Below are 11,992 nucleotides of genomic sequence, written 5' to 3'. Positions count from 1 at the left end.
CCCAGATTCTATCAAAGATAATAGCTGAAATCAAGGTGGTTTAGTACTTTGCGATAATGGTTGACTCTACTTTTGTTATCAACAGAACTGATCAATTTTCTTTATTTTTGTGATATGTAACAGTAAACGGTGATGTAGTGGAATGATTTATACAATTCAGCGAATTATCTGGAACAAGGGCTGAAGATTTTTTTCAACGTTCGTTTTCCGGCAATCAAAAACTTAGGGCTGTCAATGACTATGTGTTACGGTCAGTTTTACAATGGAGCAAGCACCATGTTGGGTGAAATATCTGGTCTCCAAACAAAGATTAGGGAAGTTGCTCCAAATGCACTCTTTATGCATTGCTGTGCACATAATTTAAATTTGATTCTAATTGATGCAGTAAGCTTCAATATTCAATCCAAGTTGTTTTTTGGAACTCTACAAAGTGTCTATACCTTTTTTTTCTGGCAGTTTACCTTGTCTTTCCGTACTAAAGAAAGAACAATGCAATCATATCAAATCTTTTGCACTGACTCTAAAGAAACTTTGTGATAGTAGATGGGCATTCAGAAAGGTAGCAGTAGAGGCAGCCTTGCAGAATTTACCAGCACTAGTTGTTGCTCTGCAAAGAATTCAGATGGTGAGATAAAAAACTGTACTCCTAAACAGCTCGCTGAGGCAAACGGTATACTGGAAACGCTCAGTACTTACAAATTCTTAGTTTTTCTTATATTCTGAAGTAAAGTGCTAGACAAGGCTTTCAATTTATCCATATATTTACAGAAAAGTAGTTTAGATCTGGCTTCTCATTTATTTCAGCTTTTTGAAAAATATATGAAAAACATGCGAATTGAGTATGAATCTCAATTCAAACAGATTGAGAATGAAGCAACTGAGTTGGCTTGAAAATGTGATTATTAATACAGAATACAAGCTGCACAGAAAATGTAAAAGAAAAAGATGCCATGAAGAAATTGCAGAGGATGAAGGAATATTTGATGTCCGAAAGAATTTCATAGTTGAATCCTACTTAGTGTCCTTAGATTCTATTATGAATAGCATAAGTAAGAGATTTCAGCATTTTAAAAATGTGGCTTCCAAATTTAGTGGGTTAGATCCAAAGCATTTTGACAGCGCAGATAATGTGAACAAATTAGAATTTTTAGCAGACATATACTCAGACATCATTGACAGTCAAACTGAAATCGTACAAGAGTTTCTTTCATTCAAAGACATGTACAAAGAGATAATGAGCGCTAGCAATAAGGCAAATTCAAGTGTCGAGAAACTGACCATCAACAATGTACTAAAATTCATGATCGCCAATAAACATGTGTTCCATTTATCCCTAACCTGTCCACATTGTACCAGATTTTTCTGACCTTACCAATAAGTAGCGCAGTTGCAGAATGATCCTTTAGCCGACACAAACACAAAGTCCTACCTTCATTCTACAATAGGCAAGGATAGATTGTCTGGGTCAGCTTTGATCTCCATTGAAAGACAGTTGACGACTGAGGTAGATTATAAATAATAGATAACTTTACTAGAATGAAGCCTAGATGAAAGAGACTGTTGTAGTTGCTTCATACCTTTTCCATATTGCTTTGTTTTGTTTTCATTTTACACTTAAAATGTAAAATAATTAAATAACACATGTCTTTTTATTATGTTTTGGTTTTTAATACAAAACAATGCAGCAGACATATTTAATTTTTGGAAGGGGTTTGATAGATTAGATACATCATAGAATCCCTACAGTGCAGAAGGAGGCCATTTGGTCCATCAATTGTGCACTGACGACAATCCCACCCAAGCGCTATATATCGTCGTATCCATGTACTTACCCTACTAATCCCCCTGACACTGAGAGGCAATTTAGCATGGCGAATCCACTGAATCTGCACATCTTTGCAACGTGAGAGGAAACTGGAGCACCTGGAGGAAACCCAGGCAGACACAGGGAGAACGTGCAAATTCTACACAGGCAGTGACCTGAAGCCAGAATCGAATCCAGGCCCTTGGAACTGTGAGACAGTAGTGCTAACCACTATGTCACCATGCTGCTGTGTAGAGAAAATGTTTCAATTTACCCACACAATGATTAGAAGTCACTACCAAAGGAGTAGTTCGGGATGGGAGCGGAATAGTATGGATACCTTTAAGGCAACATAGATAAATACATGAGAGAAAAAGGAATAGAAGTGTGGCAGTGTTTTCCCTTTCAGAGGCCAATCCCTGAGGGATACGTGATCAGGCCGGACCCTATGGAGAAGCAGCGCAGGAAGCCGAGAAAATCAGGAGCAGAGGCATGAATCCTGGGTCAGCGAGAATCCTCAGTTAGAGCCAGGGAAGAGTGGAAAGTGGAGAAGTATTCAGTTCTGCCAGATCCTTGCTTGTACATATCAGGCATAGTAATAAATCTTCTGTAACTTGAAGCCACAACATTCAAACCTTCAAAGTTTTATACAGGTGACAAGGAAAAACTTTTGTTAGTTGTTGGGATTGCAGTGTGCAGCTAGAGGGGGAGGACAGTGAGCACCAAAACTATCATCAAGCAAATGCCTTTAATTGGAACGATTGAAACATTTGATTCAGAAATGGAAAACTGGGGATAATATAAGGAAAGGCTTATATATATTACCAGTGTAATAGGAAGGGTCACTTACAAGCATGGAGCAGAATGAAGCAGTCAGGAGAGAACATGCAAATAAAAAATGCTGGATGAGAAGCTGAAAAAGGGACCCGAGTCATTTATCCTAAACCAGGTCCAGCTACGTAAGGTGCCCAGATAGAGGTAGTCTTGATGGTAAATGGCAGATCTCTTCAAATGAAAGTCGATACAGGAACTGCGGCCAGAATCATAAGGGAGCAGGCATTTTGTTACCTTCAGAAAGGCCTCCGACCATTGAGATTGAACAAATCAGGAACCCAATTGTCTACATACACAGGAGAGACATTGAAGGCAGTAGGGTCAGCAACAATTACTGTGTTCCACAGAAAGCAATCAGCGCAACTATCTGTTCTAGTAACTGAAGATCATAGACTTTGCCTAATAGGTCGCGATTGGCTAAAGCAGGTCAAATTAAATCGGTTGAAAATATTAAACCAAGAGATGGAGGTTTTCAGAAGTTGCTATGTAAATATTCTAAGGTCTTCCAAAGGAGCTAGGGCAAATAAGGGAGAGAAAAGTATTCCTAAACATTTTCGGGCCTGCCCAGTGCCCTATGCATTTGATCAAAAGGTTAAAGTCAAGCTTGGGAGGGGGAGATTGGAAGATTTAGGTATGATAAAACCTATACAGTTCTCTGAATGGCTGCACCCATAAACTCTATCCATAAACTGGATTGTACTGCAAGAACCTGTGGAGATTATAAACTAACTGTAAATTCAGGAGCTCAGAGAGATAGAACTTCATTCTGAGAATCGAGAATCTCTACGCTAAATTAGCAGGGGACCTAAAGTGCACCAAGTTAGATCTCAGTCACATCTACCAGCAGCTGGAATTAGATGAAGATTCCCAGAGGTTAGTTCTATCAACACCCAGAAGGGGTTATATCAGTACACACATTTACCCTTTGGAGTCTCATTGGCCTGTGCTATTTTCCAGGGTATGATGGACAGTTTATTACAGGGCATTCCTAACAAAGTGGTGAATCTAGATGACGTCCCAATTACAGGAGCCTCACCTGAGGAACACAGGTCAAACTTATTGGAAATTTTAAGAAGATTTAAAGAAATATATTCCATTTGAAACGAGAGACTTGCACTTTCCAAGCAGATGAAGTTACATACCTTCAGGATAGATGTCTGAAGTTTCAGGATAGATGCTAAAGATTTACATCCTTTGGAGAATAAAGTTAAAGCCATTAAGAAAATTCCTCAGTTGAAAGCATATCGAAGTTAAAATCGTTCTTAGGAGTGGTGAATGATTAAGGTAGATTCTTACATAATGTGCTTACAATCTTAGCCCCACTTCACCAGCTTTCAAAGAGGCATCAGTGTTGGAGATGGGGAGAAGAACAAAAGGAAGTATTTACAAAAGCAAAGCAGGCTTTGCAGTTGTCGGCACTGCTTGCACACTTTAATCCAACCAATCCATTGGTAGTTACTTGTGATGCTTCAATAGGCACTGCCTCCACCAGTGAATATGCATCCTTGGGAATAGTCAGGTCGTTATGGGCAACATTGCCCACAGGGCCATTCAGGGAACATACTGAACTGATGCACATTCTAAATGGTTGGATATCCAATTGATGAAGTTTACAACAACCACAGCTACCACTGACAAATTGAGGTAATCTTTTGCCATCTATGGCATCCTAGAGGTTTTAGTGTCAGGCAATGGCACATTATTTACAGCAGAGGAATTTCAAAAATTTGGCAATTTAAATGGTATTTTCATGTTAGTTCAGCAAAAGTAAAAAGTTTAATTACTAGTGTCACAAGTAGGCTTACATTAACACTGCAATGAAGTTACTGTGAAAATCCCCTAGTCACCACACTCCGGCGCCCATTCGTGTACACAGAGGTAGAATTTAGCATGGCCAATATACCTAATGAGCATATCTCTTGGACTGTGGGAGAAAACCGGAGCACCAGAAGGAAACCCACGCAGACACAGGGGGGAAATGTGCAAACTCCACACAGGCAGTCACCCAAGCTGGGAATCAAACTTGGGTACCTGGCACTGTGAGGCAGCAGTACTAACCACTGTGCTGCCCACCCTTGCCACCCAGCTTCCAGTGGATCAGCAGAATAAGCTGCACAAACATTCAAATCATTGATGAAATAACAAGTTCATAGGCCTTTACCTCTACATATGGCTAATTTCTTGTTGTCATACAATACCACAACAAATGCAACCACAGGGGTCACGCTAGCTGAGCTACTAATGGGATGCCGCTTATGGACATGATTTTATATGATATTCTTAGATTTGACAAGGAGGGTGGAGGCTTGATAAGTCTCCCAGAAAGAAAACCACACTCAAGAAAGAAGGACAAGTTGATGATTCAGTTCCGGTTAAAAACTTTGCAACAGGACCGACATGGGTGGCAGGAAAAATTGTGGAAAGAACTGGACCAGCCCCTTATGATGTAGAGATACAAGGTCATTGTGTCCAAAAACATGTCGACCAGTTGAGGAAAAGAGCCGGGCCTGATACAGGGAATCAACAGGTGACCCCTGCAGTAGATTTGGATCACCATAATGGAAACAGGAAACCCTGTTGTAAATGTGGAACTGGAGCAACCAGCGGTTTCTGTAGCTGAGGAGAGAGCAGCTACAAAGGAGGATCTTGACCCTTGATTGATGAGTTTACCATTGGCAACCATCCAGCAGATTCATCATTCTCCAAAGAGTATAACACAGAATTGAGATGTTCTACCAGGGTCCAGAAGTCTCCTGACCAAGCAAACTTGTGATGAGTCTTTCCTTAGGTATTCATGATGTGTTGTTGTGTCATATAGTCTATGTTTAATGGTGTTCCTTTTGTCTCATCCATAGGTGAACTCAGAAGTTAGAGTAGAAGGAGTGTGATAGTGTGGCCCCTGTAAGGAGGTGATCCCGGAGGGCCTCGTGATCGGGCCAGACCCTATGGAGAGACAGTGCAGGAAGCTGAGCCAAGTGGTTCAAGGACATGTGTCCTGGGTCATGGAGATCCTCAACTTGAGCCAGAGAGAAGCGGAGAATAGACATGTATTTAATCTGTCAGAACCTTGCTTATATATATATATCTATTTATTGTTGGTGATAAACCCTTTATAACTTGAAGCCTTCAAAGTTATTACAAGAAGTTTATGTTGTAAAGGTTCAATGAGATATTATGGGAGGGGACTCACATGACCTATTGGGCTCACCTGGTTAAGTGTTTTCAATTCTGTGTAATTCTGTCAAGAATGGTTTAACAACTTGTACAGTTTGCTGTGTTTTTTTTTGTCTGAGGGAAAACCTCAGGCAATGAAAGGCACAGAGTTTGCCTGGTGAAGTCTTGTATCAAAAGTTTGTGTTGGCGGAGCAATCAATTTACTTCAATTTTTAAATTTGCTTGTGGCCATGAGTAAGTGCTTGAGTTATACAGACCTGAGGCCATTCTAAGGATCCACCTCTCCAGACCCACAGATACTGGTGATCACCCTCCCCATAGATTCTGGTTTGAAAATTGCGGAAAGTGTACGTAAGGCATACAATGTATATTAATTCTATATTAAATGTATAAATACATAGAAACATAGGAAATGTACAGAACTATTATATATCTAAGAGGTTGCATGATTACTTTATTTAGGCTGATTGGTGTAACAAATTGTCCCTAAATTAGTCTTCCCTCAATCTTCCCCAATAGGTGTAGACAAAGGTCATGGGTAGAGGAGGGCACTCATAATGTTAAAATGGCAGCGCGGGCTCGTTGGGCCAAAGGGCCTGTTTCCCGTGCTCTGTTGTTCTTTGTTCTTTTAAGAGCTGGTCACATAATTTGATGGTGATATCATTGGGGTGTTTCACAGGCTCCTGCTTAGTTAAATTTTCTCTATGTATAGGCAACCACTCCTCCAATAAACCTTGTTGTTAGTTTGAATCTACATGTGCAAGCCATGTCCTTTTCTTTTTGTTTAAAACCCACAAACCTAATGTAGTTAGGACATTACAAGCACAAAGGTCATTCAGCCCATCCTGTCTGGGCTGTCTGAAATCCTGCAATCCCACTTTCCGGCTCCTGACCTGTAACCCTGTAGCACTAATACAAATGTTTCACTGATGAGATGAGGGTTTCTGTCTCTGCCACTCTCTGGTGTGAAAGAGTGCATGACACTATCGTGAAGAAAGGCAGGGCAGTTCTCCCTGGCCTTCTGACCAATTCCTCTAGCAACATCACAAAAAAAACAGAAATCACATTATATTAAAGAGATCTTGCTCTGCACAAATAGCAACACTTCAAGAAGTACTTTATTGGTTATAAAGTGCTGTTTATATATAAAGAACAAAGAACAATACAGCACAGGAATAGGCCCTTCAGTCCAATAAGCCTGTGCTGATTCCTGATCTTTATTAGTTAGTTTAACGTCTGTGGTAGGTAAAATGTTAGAATCCGTCATTAAGGAGGAAATTGCGAGGCATCTTGAAGGGAATTGCTTGATAGGGCAGACGCAACACGGTTTCATTAAAGGGAAGTCGTGTCTGACAAATTTACTGGAGTTCTATGAGGATGTGTCCAGGGCGGTGGATAGAGGAGAGCCGGTGGATGTGGTCTTTCTGGATTTTCAGAAGGCGTTTGATAAGGTACCTCACAAGAGGTTACTGCAGAAGGTCAGAGGACATGGAGTTGGGGGTAGGGTGTTAGCGTGGATAGAGGATTGGTTGTCAAATAGGAGGCAGAGAGTGGGGGTCAATGGGTGCTATTCGGATTGGCGGTTGGTGACTAGTGGGGTGCCCCAGGGGTCGGTGCTGGGGCCTCAGCTATTTACCATTTACATAGATGATCTGGAGGAGGGAACCGAGTGTAGGGTGTCGAAATTTGCTGATGACACCAAGATTGGGGGAAAGGCAAATTGTGCGGAGGGTGTGGAGAGTCTGCAGAAGGATCTAGATAGGCTGGGCGAATGGGCCAGGAAATGGCAAATGGAATTTAATGTTGGCAAGTGTGAGGTGGTCCACTTTGGTAGGAAGAATGGTAGGAAGGACTATTACTTACGTGGCGAAAAACTGCAGCAGGCGACGGTGCAGAGGGACCTCGGGGTCCTTGTGCATGAGTCGCAAAAACCCAGCCTGCAGGTGCAGCAGGTGGTCAGGAAGGCGAATGGGATGCTGGCCTTCATAGCGAGGGGGATTGAATATAAAAGTAGGGAGGTCTTGCTGCAGCTGTATAGGGCATTGGTGAGGCCGCAGCTGGAGTACTGTGTGCAGTTTTGGGCGCCGCACCTGCGCAAGGATATTTTGGCCCTGGAGGGAGTGCAGAGGAGGTTTACTAGGCTGATACCGGAGTTGAGGGGGTTGAGCTATGAGGAGAGGCTGAATAAACTAGGCTTGTACTCGTTAGAGTTTAGAAGAATGAGGGGAGATCTCATTGAGACGTATAAGATGATGAATGGGATGGATAGGATAGAGGTGGAAAGACTCTTCCCGCTCAAAAAAGATAGTAGGACTAGGGGGCACAGCCTCAAGATAAAGGGGGGGCGGTTCAGAACGGAGTTGAGGAGGAACTTCTTCACTCAAAGGGTGGTGAATCTCTGGAATTCTCTGCCCGTTGAAGTGGTGGAGGCTGCCTCGCTAAATATTTTTAAGAAGCGGGTTGATGGGTTTTTGATAAGAGAGGGGATTAAGGGTTATGGGGAGAGGGCGGGAAAGTGGAACTGAGCCACGACAGATCAGCCATGATCTTATTGAATGGCGGGGCAGGCTCGAAGGGCCAGATGGCCTACTCCTGCTCCTATTTCTTATGTTCTTATGTTCTTATGTTCTTATGTTATTTGGACCCACTGTTTTTTGCCCATACACGGTAGCTTTTTTTAAAATTTAATTCATCGGACATGGGTATCGCTGGCTGGCCAGCATTTAATGTCCATCCCTTGTTGCCCTTGGAGGGCAGTTAAGAGTCATCATATTGTTGTGGGTCTGGAGTCACGTGTAGGCCCAACCATCCCTCCTGTTCTTGTGTCCATCAAGATACACCTTGAACATTCTAACCTGCCTGCTTCTACCACCTCCAATGGCAGTGTGTTCCAGGCACCCTCCATCCCCTTCAAGGTGAAAACCTTTGCCCGCATATCATGCCTAAATATTCCCCCTCTCACCTTAAACCTGTGCCCTTTTATAGTTGACCTTCCTACCCTGGGAAAAAGCCTCTGACTATCCATCCCATCAATACCTCTCATAATTTTGTAGACATCCATCAGATGGCCTCTCAGCCTCCGTCTTTCCAATGAAAACAATCCAAGTTTATCTAACCTCTCTTCAGATCTAAAACCCTCCACGCCAGGCATCATCCTGGTAAACCTTCTTTGCACCTTCTCCAAAGCATCCATGTCCTTCTGGTAGTGTGATGACCAGAATTGCATGCACTATTCCAAATGTGGCCTAACCAAAGTTTTATACAGCTGTAACATAACTTGCCAATTTTTATATTCAGTACCCTGGCCAATGAAGGCCAGCATGCTGTATGCCTTCTTGACCACCTTATTCACCTGTGTTACTGCTTTCAGGGATTCATGAACCTGTACACCCAGATCACTCCGTATGTCAATATTCCTAAAGGTTCTGCCATTTACTGCATAATTCAGACTTGAATTTTATCTTCCAAAATATATCATCTTGCATTTGTCCTAATTAAACTCCTGCTGCTATTTCTCTGCCCAGTGCTGCATTCCATCTACATCCTGCTGTATCCTTCGACAATCTTAGTCACTATCTGCAATTCTGCCAATTTTTGTGTCATCTGTAAACTTAGTAATCATATATAGTGTGCAGTTGTTTTAGAATTATCTGTTTATTACATGTTAAGTATGTTTATTTAAGTTATGTTTATTATGTGTAATGATATATGATGATTTTCAATTCTATATGTTTATGCAGTGATTTATATATAAGCTGGAGTGAGTGCTCAACAGAGGGTGCTGTAGGACAATCAGACTGCAGACAAGATCATTGAGAAATAAAGAGGGCTGGCTGTAAATGGACTGTAGCTGGGTGCTGCTGTGAGTTTAACATTGACTTTCAGTGCTTGGCTTGCTGCTGCTCAGAGTCTGGATGCTCTGAGTGGGGGTGGAGGGTGAGTGTTGTGTGTGGGGGGGGTGAAGGGTAGGTGCTCTGCGGGGGGATGGTGGGGGTGTTTTGTGTGTGGGAGTGGGTGGAGGATGGATGCTCTGTGTGGGAGTGAGGGGGTTGTTTTGTGTGTGGTGATGGAGGGTGGGTGCTCTGTGTGGGGGTGGAGGATGAGTGCTTTGTGTGTGGGGGTGAAGGGTAGGTGCTCTGTGTGGGGTGGAGGAGGCTGTTTTGTGTGTGGTGATGGAGGGTGGGTGCTCTGTGTGAGATGCTGCAGGATGAGTGCTCTGTTGTGAGGGTGAAGGGTAGGTGCTCTGTGGGGAGGGGGTGGAGGGTGGGTGCTTTGTGGGGGGGGTGGGGGATGTTTTATGTGTGGGGGGTGAAGGGGGATGATTTGTGTGGGGTGGAGAGGGGTGCTCTCTGTGAGGGTGAGTGGGTGTTCTGTGGGTGGGGAGGTGGGTGCTCTGTGGGGGAGGGGGTGAGTGCTCTGTGGGTGAGTGCTCTGTGGGTGGGGAGGTAGGTGCTCTGTGGGTAGGTGCTCTGTGGGTGGGGGCGTGGGTGCTCTGTGGGTAGTTGCACTGTGGGGGGGTGCTCTGTGTGAGGGTGGGTGGGTGCTCTGTAGGTAGGTGCTCTGTGGGTGGGTGGGTAGGTGCTCTGTGGGTGGGTGCTCTGTGGGTAGGTGCTCTGTGTGAGGGTGGGTGGGTGCTCTGTAGGTAGGTGCTCTGTGTGAGGGTGGGTGGGTGCTCTGTGGGTAGATGCTCTGTGTGAGGGTGGGTGGGTGCTCTGTGGGTAGGTGCTCTGTGTGAGGGTGGGTGCTCTGTAGGTAGGTGCTCTGTGTGAGGGTGGGTGGGTGCTCTGTGGGTAGGTGCTCTGTGGGTGGGTGGGTAGGTGCTCTGTGGGTGGGTGCTCTGTGGGTGGGTGCTCTGTGTGAGGGTGGATGGGTGCTCTGTAGGTAGGTGCTCTGTGTGAGGGTGGGTAGGTGCTCTGTGGGTGGGTGCTCTGTGGGTAGGTGCTCTGTGGGTAGGTGCTCTGTGGGTGGGTGCTCTGTGGGAGGGTGGGTAGGTGCTCTGTGGGTAGGTGCTCTGTGGGAGGGTGGGTAGGTGCTCTGTGGGTAGGTGCTCTGTGGGAGGGTGGGTGGGTGCTCTGTGGGTAGGTGCTCTGTGGGTGGGTGCTCTGTGGGTGGGTGCTCTGTGGGTAGGTGCTCTGTGTGAGGGTGGGTGGGTGCTCTGTAGGTAGGTGCTCTGTGGGAGGGTGGGTAGGTGCTCTGTGGGAGGGTGGGTAGGTGCTCTGTGGGTAGGTGCTCTGTGGGAGGGTGGGTGGGTGCTCTGTAGGTAGGTGCTCTGTGGGTGGGTGCTCTGTGGGTAGGTACTCTGTGGGTGGGTGCTCTGTGGGTAGGTGCTCTGTGTGAGGGTGGGTGGGTGCTCTGTGGGTAGATGCTCTGTGTGAGGGTGGGTGGGTGCTCTGTGGGTAGGTGCTCTGTGTGAGGGTGGGTGCTCTGTAGGTAGGTGCTCTGTGTGAGGGTGGGTGGGTGCTCTGTGGGTAGGTGCTCTGTGGGTGGGTGGGTAGGTGCTCTGTGGGTGGGTGCTCTGTGGGTGGGTGCTCTGTGTGAGGGTGGATGGGTGCTCTGTAGGTAGGTGCTCTGTGTGAGGGTGGGTAGGTGCTCTGTGGGTAGGTGCTCTGTGGGTAGGTGCTCTGTGGGAGGGTGGGTAGGTGCTCTGTGGGTAGGTGCTCTGTGGGAGGGTGGGTAGGTGCTCTGTGGGTAGGTGCTCTGTGGGAGGGTGGGTGGGTGCTCTGTGGGTAGGTGCTCTGTGGGTGGGTGCTCTGTGGGTAGGTGCTCTGTGTGAGGGTGGGTGGGTGCTCTGTAGGTAGGTGCTCTGTGGGAGGGTGGGTAGGTGCTCTGTGGGTAGGTGCTCTGTGGGAGGGTGGGTGGGTGCTCTGTAGGTAGGTGCTCTGTGGGTGGGTGCTCTGTGGGTAGGTACTCTGTGGGTGGATGCTCTGTGGGTAGGTGCTCTGTGGGTAGGTGCTCTGTGTGAGGGTGGGTAGGTGCTCTGTGGGTAGGTGCTCTGTGTGAGGGTGGGTAGGTGCTCTGTGGGTAGGTGCTCTGTGTGAGGGTGGGTAGGTGCTCTGTGGGTAGGTGCTCTGTGGGAGGGTGGGTAGGTGCTCTGTGGGTGGGTGCTCTGTGGGTGGGTGCTCTGTGGGAGGGTGCTCTGTGGGTGGGTGCTCTGTGGGAGGGTGGGTGGGTGCTCTGTGG

This window comes from Carcharhinus amblyrhynchos, chromosome 3 (assembly GCF_965287045.1).
Source record: "Carcharhinus amblyrhynchos chromosome 3, sCarAmb.v2.hapA, whole genome shotgun sequence".
Lineage (NCBI taxonomy): Eukaryota > Metazoa > Chordata > Chondrichthyes > Carcharhiniformes > Carcharhinidae > Carcharhinus > Carcharhinus amblyrhynchos.
This window is presented reverse-complemented; position numbering follows the sequence as displayed.